Below are 15,697 nucleotides of genomic sequence, written 5' to 3'. Positions count from 1 at the left end.
GCGTGGATGATGCCTGGGAATAGATAAGATCCGACGTGGTTCAGGCACCTGTCGGACAACGACTACGACATCCCCCCAGAGTATGACGTGGAATACCCCTGCGGACAATATGAAGGAATCTCGCATCTATGCCACGGGTTCGCTCGAAAAAGTGCTGCCATCCCTCAGCGAAGTGGCGTCACTGTGCTGAAAAGTGGTGTTATCATCGGAGAATAAGGTGGAATAGGCATACCGCGGTTTACTCTCTTTGTATGAGCATTATAACCGTCAGCGAAAAACCAAGGTAGTAAATCAGCACCGATTGTATGTCAAAGGTAATACCGCTTTTTTGATATTTCGGTGGCCGCTTCAAGCAAAGGCTGGGGATTTAAACCGCCGACCAGGGGAATCGCTTCGTCCCTCTCATCGGCAGGTCCTTTTCTAGTGACAGCTACATTACTGTAGCATTTCGGGCCTTCAGCTTGGCGGCAGCGCCACGCTATCACGTGATGCGGAGCAGCTGCAGGCGGCGCAACGCCGTGGTTGATCCCGTGACCAAGTTCCACTGGGCCAGCTGCAGATGTCGCGTCACACGAGGTTTAATCAGATCTAAACCACAGCCGATTTTTTCTATCTTGCTCAACTTCCCGATAGCACGAATGCAAAGTGTGCCTCTATATGATTTTGTTTCCTACGAACCTTACGCTCATTCAAATTTGGATATAAAAGTAGTTTGAATATCCCTCGGTGAAACTTACGCTCATGACACTGTGCTGCGCTAGTTTCAGTGCCCAAGAAATTGAGAGATCTTCGGATTATTGACGGGCATGGATAAATAAGAGTCTTTGTCGCTCTAACCTGGGTCGCTCGGTGTTCTTTTCCACAGATACAAATAATCACGAGTCTTTTTGCGTCTACCGTCATCATATGACATGCCTGTGCTAATAATTTTTATAGGAATTCTGCTCCTCAAAACACGGACCGCCGATGACCTTAGGGGTACTTATTTGATACTAGCCGTGTGTGTTCTACGTGACACCAAATTTCGATCGCTGATGCGCCTGCAATTTCTTCGTTTCTTATACCGCATGTAAGGATGCCTGCTTTCGGGAATACTTGCTGACAGCTGCAGCAAAGAACCTTAATAACAACATCCAGCGACTGCCTTCATTTTCTTTTACTTTATGTTAGTCTGTAACTATGCTGGAAATATTGATAATAGTTGGCCCGGTGTAAGTAAAAATGGTGCGCCAATATAAAGTATATGCAACTTCTGTTATAATATGTGTGATAGGTTTCATTGCTGAGCGCATTCCATTCATCTGCTTACAGCCTGCAACAGATTAGGGCTGGATGCTTCAATAAAAAAAGTAAATAAAAATATTCATTATGGCTGCGACACTAAGCTCACCTTTCTTATTTAGAGATATTCTGAGTCTTAGCGTGGTACTGGCTAGATCACAGGCTCGAACACAAAACAATCTTCACTACCGTAAAATACCGACCAAGTGCCCCCCGCTACTCGAGAGATAACTGAACAAAAATAGGAGGGGGGGGGGGGCTTCCTCGGTTCCGCACCTATATTCAAGATGGCGGCCACTAATATAATGACTCTGGTCTGCGCTCTTTTAGCAAAAGTTATTGACGAATGCAGTTTTTTTTATACCGGTATCTTTTTATTCACTTTCAAACCCATTGAGTGAGTCCTCGGAATCTGACCCGAAAACGAGGTACGCACACTCTTCCCTCAGCTCATCGCGTTCTTTAGAGATGTCTGCAAGCCGACCGTGCAGTTCGCCGCCCTCGCACCCGTCAAGCGCGTTCGTGATGCCACAGACCTAGAACTAGCGTGGTACGTTTTCTTCTGGGACGGCAGCCCACACCTCACATACAAAATCCAGCACGTCATGCCGTGATGGTTTCCGCTGGTTTCCATTTGGCGCTCTCTCCCACTTCCGCATAAAGGCCTTTCAGGCCCTCCGAAGACTGTCCTTGAACGGCTTGTTACACAAAACGTTAGCAGGTTGAAGAAGACTGGTGCAAACGGCTGGCACGTACACAATGTCAGTGTAACATTAATGAATTGCGGCTTGGGTCTTGTGTATAGGCGCCTAATCCAACACTCGGAGCTGCCGTACGACGTCAGTATTTGGGCCCCATATCTTCATCAGCCACTCTTTAAACTTCTCTAACGTCATCCAACCATTATTTTGAAACGGTCCCAAGGCAATTCGCTAAAGATGAAACAAAACACACTGCATTTAGCAAGAGCTGGTAATCGATCACATTATCCGATGGAAAAGTAGCAAGCCAGATCTAGTTCTCACCTGGTACACGAAGGCTCATGAAGGCTGTCGCTGGAATTTTTCCGCTTGGCTCCATCAAGATGACGAACGCTGGAAGCTTGTGCCCACAGCCACAGGCTGCTAAGGAAACTGTATATGTCCACCGGGCGCAGCCAATTCTGGCAATCCGGATAGTGCTTTCCCCCCAGAGGTTATTCGTAGGATTCGCTGGAGTGTCCATTCGAACCATGGTTTGGTCCATATTCGCAATGTGGTAGAGAGTCAAGTCGTGGCATCGTCGTAGAGAGCCTATAGCAGCACGGAATGCTCTCGTCTCCTCCAAGCAGTCCTCGAGTTTCTTCTGGCTGTCATTCGTTGCTTGCCGCATAGAAACACCAAACCGTGCCTTCCGCCTCTTCAAATACATGCTGGAGGCCACAAAGTTACCAAGCTGCCGGTTATTCGCTAAACGCAAACCTTCTTCGAAAGCAGTCTGTTGCTGACGGCGCGTCCGGCACTTCTTCCGCGCTCCAGAAATTCAAAAAGCGCGCCGTCTACTGCTTCGCTTAAAAACAGGGGCTCCTTTTGCTAACCTGCGCCGTACCTTAGACTTTCCGATGTTCTGTTGTAGAAGAACTTCGCCGTTCTTGTCCCATTCCCGTACGCTCTTGCGGTGCAGCTTGAACACTCGAGATGTTCGATGCACATTATTTCCATTAAACCTGTGCCACTCGATGACCTCGATTGTCTTTTGCACAGTGCAGAAATGCACAGCACAGGCAGAAACACGACTGACCTCATGCCGACAAACAACAAAATGGCGACGGAGGCAGCTCACGTGGTTCTTGTTTACTATTGGATTGGATTGACTTAGATTAACTTGGATCGATAAACATCTCTCGCTACAAATAAAACCTTTCAGAAAGATGCTCCTTTCGGAACCGAGGGAGGGCGCTTGATTGGTAGTTAAAAGCTGAAATTTGCGGATACAGTGGATGGGGAACTTACTCGACTGGGGGCGCTTGCTCGGTATTGTACGGCAAGTGTTCATGGCTACAAATAATAAGCAGCATTAAAATAAGGCCCGATAACGCAAAGGTATGCGGCATGCATCGCAATAAATTTTCATGACAAAGTATACCTATTAGCAATATTTGCGCTGCCATTTTGATAACACCGTAAGAATCTAACTTCAACAACAGATTTTATATTGATATCAGAGACAAGAAGCAGTACTGAAGGTGATTGTGCACGACAACGTCCCTAAACAGCTCAGCACTTTTGCTGACACTTAAGATAGGGAACTAAAGAATTATCAAACACAACACCGGGGATCATTTAGACCAAAAACTGGAGCGTCTGCGATAGCAGCCACTAGAACGCGATCAATTACGCCTGCAGAAATATTCCATTTACGCGCGAATGCAACGACAACAAACATCAGTCCCCTAAAAAGGCAGTAAGACAACATACAATGTCAGAGAGTATTAAAGCGCAAATATACCGCAGAGCACACACTTCCAAACAGAGTAATACTATTACGAAACCAAACATGGGCTAGTGAAGTTACGAAAATCGAAAACGCCATCCAGCAATAATTTGTGAACACCAAAAAGGCAATAATACAGAAACCATAACGGCATGAATTCAAAGCAAACAGAACTGCATCAAAAGTCGGTCTTCTCTGAACTACGGGAGCCTTGCGCGCTCTAGGGTCTAGTGCACAGACGCCATCTACTATTTCCGAGTAACAATGCTACTCAGCGAAGGATACATTATACAATTTGTCGTGCGGAGCTGTTGTCTCCAGTGAAAATCGAGGCCTGTACCTGTCCTGTCCTTGAGCATTGTCTGCAACATTGCACAAAGCGTGAACACTTTACGCCATACTTCCATTTCTTGGATTAGACGCGCAGAACGACAAGGATGTGAGGTGCTGAAGGTTTCCAATTCAGGCATACTAATAAAACGGCTCGGGTGCGTTAGCTTGCTCGTGAAAAGCGTTTCTTCGTTGCTCAATTCTGGAAATAGCCACACGTGGCTGAAATGCGGGCAAGAACTGGCCACGTATTGAGGAGAGTGCACTGTGCGTTTCTCTCTAAAACATGCACGCTCCATCAGAGTGTGCTGTCCAGCATTCTGGCACCGTTCCCCTGGTCTGCGCACCTTTTCTCACGGCTGAACATGCGTCAGATATAAAGGCGGACAGTCCTCAAACGGCACAGGGCTTCGACATTCTTTCTACTCTGCGAGAATAATATCTATGCCGGCGAAGAAAATTCCACGCAGCTGTTTGTTGTGTTTTTATTTATTTCATTCATGACGGCTTTGATACCAAAGCACTGCTGCACTGCATTTTTTTTCGGGACCTCAGACGGCTCCATCTTCGTTCTTTGTCGTTGCGTTGGGATTCGTATTTTTCAATGGAAGCGCGGAGGAAGCGCGCGTACATGGCGTCACTGATTTTGGACGGTATATAAGCCCTTATGAAAGTGCGTACTGTGCAAGTGCTAGAGGCGGCTTCACGTTCTACTTTCGTATTTCTCCATTTGGCTGTGTTTCGGTAACCTGTTCCGGAGCTCCATGCAATGTGGTGCGGGGTCTGTCCTACTGCTGCGTCTTTAGTTGTGTGTTGAGGTTTTCCTTTATGGAAAACCTCTTTCTGCAACGACGACACACAAATGACGAAGACCTTCGAAAAGTAGAGAGTTTCTTATTGCAGTGGCGCTTGAGGCAACAATCTCGTAAAATTTCACAAGTCATGGTTAGGTGGCTTGAACCACCACCCGATTTAAAGGGTTCAGCCGTATCCGTCCGTCCGTCCGTCCGTCCATCCGTCCATCTGTCCGTCCATCCGTCCGTCCATCCGTCCATCCATCCGTCCATCCATCCATCCATCCATCCATCCATCCATCCATCCATCCATCCATCCATCCATCCATCCATCCATCCATCCATCCATCCATCCATTTATACATACATACATACATAGATACATACATACATACATACATACATACATACATCCATACATACATACATACGGGCATGTTCAGATAACGGTAATCGAGGTCCCATGACCATTTTTTGTTTTCAATTAAATTTTTATATGTGATGGGTAAATGTGTCCACACAAAGGAATGAACCTTAGTTTTGCAAGGAACTTCATGGTTTTCTCGGAAAAAAATTGTATGTCACAAGAGGTGGAGTATGTCGTTTTTCCCACTTCGCAAAGTTGCAAGTTTGGAGCATAACTGCATGCACAATAAGTTGTTTTCGCGCATAAGTATTTTTTCAGCACTTTATTACAACTTGCACTATACGATTAATATAAAAAAACGTTTTCTTGCTGTGTCAGTCTTCTGAGTAAAAAATCGCAAACTTCGCTTCCGGAGCTGTGCGGTGCCAAAAAGGCACTTTTCAGGGCAGCCTTAGGGCAAGATGCGTAAAGATCTCCCGACTGAATCTTTTTCTCTGTATTTTTCAGCTACTTTTAATCACTTCAGGCAAGTTTTGTAGCTGTACACTTGACCTATATTTTTCAATATGGCCTCAAAATTGGCAGAAGTTCAAAAACTTCAAAAAAGTGACAACTTTGACTTGAATTTAAAAAAAAACGTCATCATCGAATTTTATTAAAAAATGCCCTAATAATACTCAATACTCGATAATTTTAAAACACCCAAAAAGTGTTGCATTATTTTGTTTTAAAGTATAAAAATAAATGCAAAACTGAGTTCATGTTTTTGTTACCTAGAATTACTTATTACTGCTTCTTAGAAATAGTAACTGTCAGAAATTTGATTTAGCACTCACTGAACGTGGTTACATTTCAATTACTACAATATGCGAACCATCGTGAATGTTTGTACAGCTTCTACTCGCTTGTTAGCGGCGTTCTTAATGCGTCAAAATGGGAATAAATTCGTTATTTCACCTGATGAACTGACTGCTGGCGGTCAAACGTTTTTTTTTTGTATTCTCTAATTTATCATCGTAAGGTACATTGGTATGTAATCGATTTTTAAAAATATTAGATAATTTGTGGGTTCCTAGAAAAAATTTTATATATAAAAATTTATATTAATGTATTTCTGAAGCCGACGTTTCCGTACCTGCATCTGTTTACCTCTGTGTTCAAAGGTTCTACAGGGCAATGTCAGGAGACAGAACGTCGTCTTCTGAGAGGAACAATTTATCTGCGAGATTTTTAATCAGGAGGAGTTTTAATAGGAACGCAATTTACAAATGGGATGCCGCTTTATATGCAGATTGCAATTCAGAAAATCGTAACAAGAAATTAACGGCAGCAGTTGAAGTCGGTATGCGCACAGTATATTGTCCAGCACGAAGCACAAACCAGATCACAGTCTCTTCCATTCCGAAGCAGCGGTGGAGGCCACGTAGGATGCACTGCCTTCATTTGTTTGAACGTACTTCCACATATGGAGCGTCTGAACTCCAGGCACTTTCTTTGCCATTTTCCATTCTTCCTTCTTCGTTTCGCGAAAGTCTGCAAGCTCCCTCTGTGGGAGCTCCAGAATGGTGATGTTCTTTAGCGTTCCTTTAATTGCGTCTACGAAGCCGCTGGCTGTTTGTATGGACTCACTTGCAGGCTTCCGCAAGTTGTGGTGTGATGCTCGATGTTTGACAAGCCCACCAACGCCGTCGCAAGCATTTTTGCCGTGTCCAGTGGCCGAAAACATCCATTTCGTCTCTCGACATTCACTGCGTTGTAGCTCATGAAACTGATATTTATTCTTGAAGTGAGCGGGAGCCCCGTCGCTCACATATGTTATCTTGGTGTAGATTGGCGCGTTGTCTTCGAGGTGTGCTTTGATTTTTGACAGAGCCATGCATGCATGAGCTGAATCATGAGACATATCGTCGGAAATTACGGCATAGTTCCGAGTCGATTTTCTTGACGTGACAACGCAGGTAAACACGGTCACCTGCTTTTTCTGCCAATGGTAAGCTTGTACTGCGTCTGGAAGCACAACTGTCCAGTTTTCGGCGAAATCAAAATGCAAAACAATTGCACCTCTCTTGCAGCTGTTTTTCTTCATGTATTGCTCTTGCTTGCTCAGATGTAATATAGTTGTGGGGAATCCATTTCATGGTCATTCTTAGACATTCTCTCATAAATGATGAAGCGGTCAGAGTCTTTTTAACGAGCTCACCGTATTCCCATGAAGTAATCAACACCTCGTCCTCGCTGCTCATTTCAACATTTTCCAAAGTGAAAATGCCATCTTGTGGACAGTGCTCACAATTCCTAAGGAAACACGACGCAGTAGGTTCCTGGCATACGCAGAGGCTCTGCATATCTTCGGGAGAAAGCGACCTTCCGGACGCGTTCTGCAGTCCCACGAGGCACAACTGAAAGTTTGCACAGCACACACAAACACACACTTGCCACTGTGGCGAGCATTTCACCCACTTAGGACGCAAGGATATGAATTTGGTGAGGCCAACCTGGGAGGCAGGGTGAGCTTGCTTGTAGAGGCGGAATGCTTCTCGCAAGGACCGCGTCATGAAGCGTTTAGGTATCCATTCTTTCTCTCCTCCCTTCTCGATTCTCACAACATCCTTTTTGTTCGGAGTCTGTCTAGAGCAATCGAGTTCATCCATGGTGTAATATTCTAAAACGGTGGTAATGTCTTCCTGTTGTAGTTTACATCTTGTATATCTCTCCTGTGTTGACCATACGCCTTCCTCATCCACCATCTTCTTCGATTTTTGGATAACGTACCTCGTTGCCTCTGGAATAACTTCCTGCACATATTTCACGGTTAGGTTGCGTGGTAGCAGTGTCAGCAGTTGGCAACGCTCTTGAAAGGACGTGCACCTATTGTAGGCAGCATGTAGGTTGTCCTCCCAACTGCTGCATTGCGCACACTTTTCTTCTGACGCACGCGAAGTCTCTGGGACATTATATGCTGCCTGTATCCCCGATCGTATTTTCGTCACCATAGCTCTTGCCACCTCTTCCTGCTTTCGCTTTGCATAGGAAAGTCTGAGGCGTTTTTTTAGAGCGCTCGGTGGCTTTAGGGGCGAGATTTCGGAGGTAAGCCTGACACTTGAATTTAAATTTTCTACGATTTCTTCACCAGGGCGGAATTCTTCTAATGTTTCGGTTGACTCTGCCTGCATATTATCTATGTCTTCCTTGAACCGACGGTAACAATTCTGACAGATGAAGTCACTTTCTCGTACTCGGAGAGCTTCTTCGGGAAGTAGGACTTTTTTGAGAGCAGCGACATTGAGTGTATTTACACTGCGAAAATTACGTCCTTTTTCAATTCTCTGTTTGTGCCTTTTTGAGTAGTCGGCACAAAACGTTCGCCGCGGAAATCTCTTCATGAATGCAAAAGCTCACCGCTTCCGGAGATTATCGCGAGACAGAAGAGCATGTGACGGATGCAGGGCCCAGAGCTGCTTTTCCAAAAAGAGGAGATGGACAGATGAATGGATTTTTAACACAGGCTGCCCACCGTCGACACTGATGTTCTTTCGGTCTGGCGTACGAGCTGAGACTGATATACCAAGTATGCTTGTCGAGGGAGCGCTCCAGCGCAGAGAAAACACGTGAGTACAGAAAACGACCCCACCGGGTCTACCAGGCCTGGAAAACGACACACAAAATTCGAGATCCGAACAACATCCGCTCACAAGGGTTATCTCGGTCGAAGGTCGAAGGCTGAGGCATAACTGCTAGGCGTTCGGTGCGTTGCGATGAAAAGATGATAGCGGCGGCTAAAGCCTCGGTGCGGCGGCGGCACACATGATGCTGTGAATTTCAGGGTCGCGCCGGGCGTTATATAGCTATAGGAGCGGCTGCAAAGCGCGGTTCATCCCTGGAGCGGCGGTAGCAGTTAAAGTCACCTTGAAAGTGCGACGGGTGCATTAATTGTTTGCATAAACTACTCCTACACACACGTCACTCCAAAATAACGTGTTGGAATATGCTTACAGTAATTTAGGTCCCACTTTTAGAACAGTACGAAAGCGAATAGGAGCTTTAGACCTTTGATTGTAATAGAAAAAAATGCTTACAAATTACACTTATGAACTCAGCAACTGTAGCGTTTAAAATTTACTTACAAAATACCAATACTAAAACCAGCTTCTGACGATTGCGCATTCTAAGAGGGAATACTGAGCAGTCGTAGGGATTGAAATCATAAAGTCCGGTTTGTATTTATTTCCATACTTTAAAACAATATAATGCAATACTTTTTTAAAGCCTTAGAATTATGAAATGTTGAGTATTATTAGGGCAAATTTTAATAAAATTCGATGATGATGTTTTTTTTTAAACTCAAGTCAAAGTTGTCACTTTTTTGACGTTTTTGAACTTCTGCCAATTTTGAGGCCATATTGAAAAACATAGGTCAAGTGTAGAGCTACAAAACTTGCCTGAAGTGAATAAAAGTAGCTGAAAAATACAGAGAAAAAGATTCAGCCGGGAGATCTTTACGCATCTTGCCCTAAGGCTGCCCTGAAAAGTGCCTTTTTGGCACCGCACAGCTCCGGAAGCGAAATTTGCGATTTTTTACTCAGAAGATTGACAAAGAAAGAAAACGTTTTTTTATTTCTTCGTATAGTACAAGTTGTAATAAAGTACTGAAAAAATAATTATGCGCGAAAACCACTTATTGTGCATGCAGTGATGCTCCAAACTTGCAACTTTGAGAAGTGGCAAAAACGACATTCTCCACCTCTTGTGACATACGATTTTTTTCCGAGAAAACTACAAAGTTCCTTGGAAAACTAAGGTTCATTCCTTTGTGTGGACACATTTACCCATCACATATAAAAATATAATTGAAAACAAAAAATGGTCATCGGACCTCGATTACCGTTCTTATCTGAACATGCCCATACATACATACATACGTACATACGTACGTACATACGTACATACATACGTACATACATACGTACGTACATACGTACGTACGTACATACATACGTACATACGTACATACTACGTACGTACATACGTACATACGTACATACGTACATACTACGTACGTACATACGTACATACTACGTACGTACATACGTACATAGGTACGTACGTACATACGTACATAGGTACGTACGTACATACGTACATACGTACGTACATACATACATATGTACGTACGTACGTACATACATACATATGTACGTACGTACATACATACATACATATGTACGTACGTACATACATACATACATACATACATATGTACGTACGTACATACATACATACATACATATGTACGTACGTACATACGTACGTACGTACGTACATACGTATGTACGTACATACATACATACATACATACATACATACATACATACATACATACATACATACATACATACATACATACATACATACATACATACATACATACATACATCGGGTGAAGCGAAGCTCGCAGCCGCCGCACCCTTAAGGATTCTTCCCTGAGTGCACCCTCTCGCGGTTGATCTGGTGCTGCCGCTGTATGAAGCTTCTCACGCATCCGTTGTACCGTAAGGGCCGCTTGCCCGCGTATGTCAGTACGTGCACGTTGAAGTGGCCTCTGGCAGAGAAAGACAACAGAAGGAAGAGAAGTTACGCACTGAGCAAGACATTATCGCCCGCTCAGAGGAGGAAGACTGAAATAATGATTTAATCGTACAAACATCACACGATACAGTTCAACTGCATATATTAGCGTTAAAATGGCTGCTAAAGAAGGGTATTGCAGCCAGATGGAGCAGAGGTCACTGCCATGATGCAGCATTATGGAGCTTTGATCGGCGCTTAAAAACGCATTCCTCTTATTTGTTGCTTTATGTATGAGATAAAATTACAAAGTAAGGTACACACATGCATTGATGCTTTGAAACCGATAAAATATGTCGCGCGCTCAATTTCGGTGCCGAGTACTGTACTGCCCAGCGACAGGGAAAGCGAACAAGGAAGCACACTATTCGCCGATTTACTTTCATGTGCCGCGACGCTGGTGGTTCAATCGTTTTTAGGCAGCGGGCTCTACTTCTCCAATCTTTTCTTGTCAGGTCTCCCCAATAGTGCCGGTTAATGCGTTTCCGTAACGACGTGAGCTGTCGCGGAAGTAAAACCGCTGTTTGAATAACAAATTCCACTTGAAAGAAGAGAAAAAGTACGACAGCTTCCTCGTAGAATGCGAAGACATGCAATCAGAATTAACAGCGCAATTGCCTCTTGAACAAACAGGAGAACCATTTCCTCCTCTCCCTGCTTAGAGAAGCGAAATGCTTGAAAACGATTAGAACTGCGGCTGTATTTAAACGAAGCCTGTGCCAAAGAGCGCCATACTTTATGTGATGTTCGTTTCTGTCTCGTAACCATGGTTGCGGACCTATACAAAAAATAAATACGAAACTGCAAAGCGCAGTCTAACTTCGACTTGTAATCGGAGGAGTAAGGGCACAAGTTGCAGCGGTGCTTTCCTAGAAGCCTTAGCCGATGCTGGCTCAGCCGGTGCTCTTTCAAAACTTCTTTTTTAGACAACAGGCTGCCGTGTGTGTCGCGGGTGAGCACCGTAGGTGAAGCGGCCGAACTGTTTAACTGTTTCCATGCTCGAAGAGCAAACGAATTCCAATACGAAGTTCTAACACACTGATAGATATTTGAGTGCTCTTCCATCGCAGTCTGCACTCTTCTTGGCCAATCATCCAAGGCGCGCTTAGCATGGCAGAAGGCGCACAACTGTTGTCGGCACTGTCGCACTGCTGTCTTTATAATTTTACCGTTGTCTCTATCAAGTTACTGCCAAAACTTCACACGTGTAATAGAAAAAAGGACAACAGATGGTCGTGGTACTTTGACATGTCTGCAATTTCCAATCTTTCAGAGTCATTTTTACCCATTTTCAGTTAAAAATTCTTTCGAGGCATGAAAAGTTTATGTCGTTTTGTGTTACGCTGTGTATTGCATTATCACTATCGCGACAGCTACTGTAACGCCTCAGCACTCCTAGTTACAGTGTAAATAAAACTAACATAAAAGCATATTATTTGCTGAAATTTTGAATATTCATCAGCCCATATCAGTTTTGTAATAGGTAAAGTTATCTTTGCAAAGAAGATTTCTGCATGTTTAGACGTGGCAAAATTATTGGGATACCGCTTAAAAATTCTCATTTAAAATGAACATAATAAGAAATCAGCACTCCCAAACATCGTTTTCATTGCTGGCGGCTAGAAAGCGCGCCTCGGGTGGAGCCTGCTGCCTCCAGCTGCCTGTCTTGTGCTGGTGGGAAATGAGTCCAGCGTGTGTCGGCCGCCGTGACCAATCAAACAATCCACTATTAAGTTGGTTTAGGTGCCACAATAACCACATCCAACGCTGCACTAGAACTCTGCAGTCGCAAGGTTTACGTTCCTAATGCGGAGACTAGCTACCAGCCCCCAGCCCCGTTTCCACCTGTCCCCTGTTGTAGCGCCTTACGTCAAGAAGACCCCGCTATCTTCAGTGGCATCTGGGACCAAGTTATGGAGGAAAGGTTTTCAGCCTTCGAATGCATGAGCCGGCACAACAAATAGGATGAGGCCAGTTTTTTCGGTTTGGTGATTCAGATCGTAATCTTACTTACGGCAGGCAGTCACCGCCCTATTTCCTTACCAATTCCAGTACCTCGCTACATGTCCCGAGACTGATGAACATTCCGTTAGTTTTCTGCATAGTAATTTTAGCCTCACCGCTCTGCTTGTCTAACGCATTATCATGCCTTCCGGATAATCGAGAAAATGAGTTACCAAGCCAATGTGATCAGCAAAGCTCAGGTTACTAAGTCATTCTGCACTGACTCTTATCGTAAACTGTTTATAATAATAAATATTAATATTAATAATTGGTTTAGGGGAAAGGAAATGACGCAATATCTGCCTCATATCTTTGGACACCTGAACCGCGCCATAAGGAAAGAGATAAAGGATGCACAAAAAATTTACTATGCTCAACTACTTCCGCCAAAAGAAGTCTGCGATGCACTTCTGCACTCTCCTGCCCTCAATTTCACTGACCAGCCCTGACTGAAACGCGTAAAACCGTGCAACAGTTTCTTCGCTCACATTGCCGGCACCGACGGTGCGGCGCAGGACATCAAGAGTGTGAAAGCTTTCTGCCAGTGATGGCTGTGTGTCTGATGCATCGGCATCTTCACTATCACTGTCAGGCTCCTCGAGTTCATCTCTGTCTGCTTCATTGATTACCTCTTCGGTGGTTCTTAACCTGCATGTAGCAGCATCGTCATCCACGGTTAAGAAGTCGTGAGACGAAAACTTGAGTTATGAGACTGTCCCAGCCTTCAATCGTGAAATCCTCACGGGGCTTTTGATTATCTCCTGTCGGAGAGAGATCAGGTTCCATGTTGAATTCACATTTTTCAAAACAATTCGAGATTGTGCCTGCAGTCACATTGTCCCAAGACAGGGCTAAGAAGTGCACTGCATCTAACAGACTTATCCTCAAATGCACAACTTTGTGCTGTATTTTCGACAAAAGACGCCTCACTAAAAGTCCTTTAAAGTGATGCTTAACGCTGCGAATGATTCCAGCGTCTAGTGGCTGCAGACGGCTGTTAGTGTTTGCTAGCAGAAAACTGTGAAGTTGTTGAAAGTCATTTGCTTTGGGTGGGCAGAACACTGGTCGACAAAAGCAAATTCCTTCGATTTGTTATTCCAATTTACGGTCCCGGTTTGTGAGCAACTCATGAAATGAATCTGCAATCATTCAGGCCTTTCGGTTCCCTCTGTACAAAACAGGCAAACGTCCAGCCGATTGCAAACACCTCTGCTGCTTGGACCTTGGACTTCCCGATGACAGTAAACTGCAGCTTCTCTAAGCCGTCAGCGTTGCAGCAAAAAAGCACTGCCACTCGTTCCTTGCTTTTCTGGCCGCCCTGGCATGCCTGGCCTTTCACGCACAATGTCCTCTCCGGTTGCAGATTGAAGAAGAGGCCCGCCTCGTCGGCATTAAATTTGTCGCGCGGCGCGTACTCCGAAATCAGAGCTGGCAGCGTGTTCAGCCAGTAGTCGACAGCTGACTCGTTCTTCACCAGAGACGACACAAGTCCGTGCCTCTCTTTAAATCGGTGCAGCCACCCTTCAGAAACTTGGAAACCTCCGATTTCAAGAGAGAGCGCGATTTTGTCAGCTTTTTCTCGCAGTACCTTGCTGTCCACGTCGATGCCAGCCGCTGTGACTTCCCGAGACCATGTCAGCAGGACCTCTTCTAGCTTAACATACATCGCAGTCTTGGCCTGCTTGTTGGTGACACCGATGTTCTGAGCGTTCTTCAAAAAACATCTCTCTGCCCAATAATGGTGCAGTGTTGACGGTGCCAGCCTTAACTCTTTTGCCAAGTCGACACGTTTCTTCGCTCGGTTTTCATCAACCTTCCTGACCATATCAAGCTTCTCCTTAAAAGAAAGTGCCTCGCGCTTCTGAAACAAGTCAAGAGTGAACGCTTGCACCGTTTACGTCTTTGTTACGTTTGGGCAGACCACGTTGAACTCGGCGAAACGCACATGGCAGCGAAGAACGAGGGAAATGGACGGGCGCAGCCAGTGGCAGCGTCCTCCTGGCCAGCCCCCAGCAGCTGCGAGACAACTTTTTCGGTGGGTGACGTAGCCCTGTCAGGCACGTGGCTCACCTTGACTCGTCGGGTTGCTACAGGCAACGCGTTGTAGCTCGTGCCCTTCGACACTTGTGAAAGGGAGGCGGGGGTAGAGAAGGCCAGCGGTGGGAGCGTGCACGGGTGGCTGGTCGCGCGTTCGTATCATCCGGGCCGGATTGCAAATTTTTTCGTGTAACCCCAAATCGTAACGCATTTTGTACAATGTAGACCGTCCGAGACACTTTTGAAATTTGTATTATCCCTAAATTCAGATCAATCATATACGTGTCATCGAGATTCTACTCTATCTTTCTTTTATTTGTATTTTAACGTTTTGCAAAGACGCAGGCAAGCCCAGTTATTGATTCGTTGGCTGTTAGATTTTGGGTTGTCGTTTGCTCCTTATTCATTTCGGGTTCTCTCCAGAAACGCATTTCAAATGTCGCCTTTACGACCTCTGTCTCGGCGTCACCCTTGTACTTAAAAGCAACCGAAAAAAAAAGAACGCCTGTGGATGAGGCTAAACAAAAAGCGTGTATGCGACAGTGAGAAAGTATTGTATGCCAAAGAATATTTAATAATTATAAATAATTTATTCCTGGACGCGTTCTAACCACCAAAAACGCTAATTTAATCATACACGTTACATTAACACTCTGTACTGCAGCCAGCTGAAGCGCGTCATCTTCAGATGTCGCTTTAGCTGCGTGTTTCTCACAGCTAGAAGATGCTGCAGCGATAATTCAATACGATAAACGCGTGAGCACTTCAACGCAATTTCTATTTTACT

At 44.8% G+C, this 15,697-nt stretch overlaps 1 pseudogene; it reads right to left on the bottom strand.

Moving 5' to 3' along the window:
• Nucleotides 1–1,655: 1,655 nt before the first annotated feature.
• On the bottom strand, nucleotides 1,656–14,698 carry LOC144129522 (uncharacterized; annotated as a pseudogene).
• Between the last annotated feature and the right edge of the window lie 999 nt (nucleotides 14,699–15,697).

This window comes from Amblyomma americanum, chromosome 4, assembly GCF_052857255.1.
Source record: "Amblyomma americanum isolate KBUSLIRL-KWMA chromosome 4, ASM5285725v1, whole genome shotgun sequence".
Lineage (NCBI taxonomy): Eukaryota > Metazoa > Arthropoda > Arachnida > Ixodida > Ixodidae > Amblyomma > Amblyomma americanum.
Note: the sequence above shows the minus strand (reverse complement) of the source record. Positions and strands in the feature narration are given on the sequence as shown.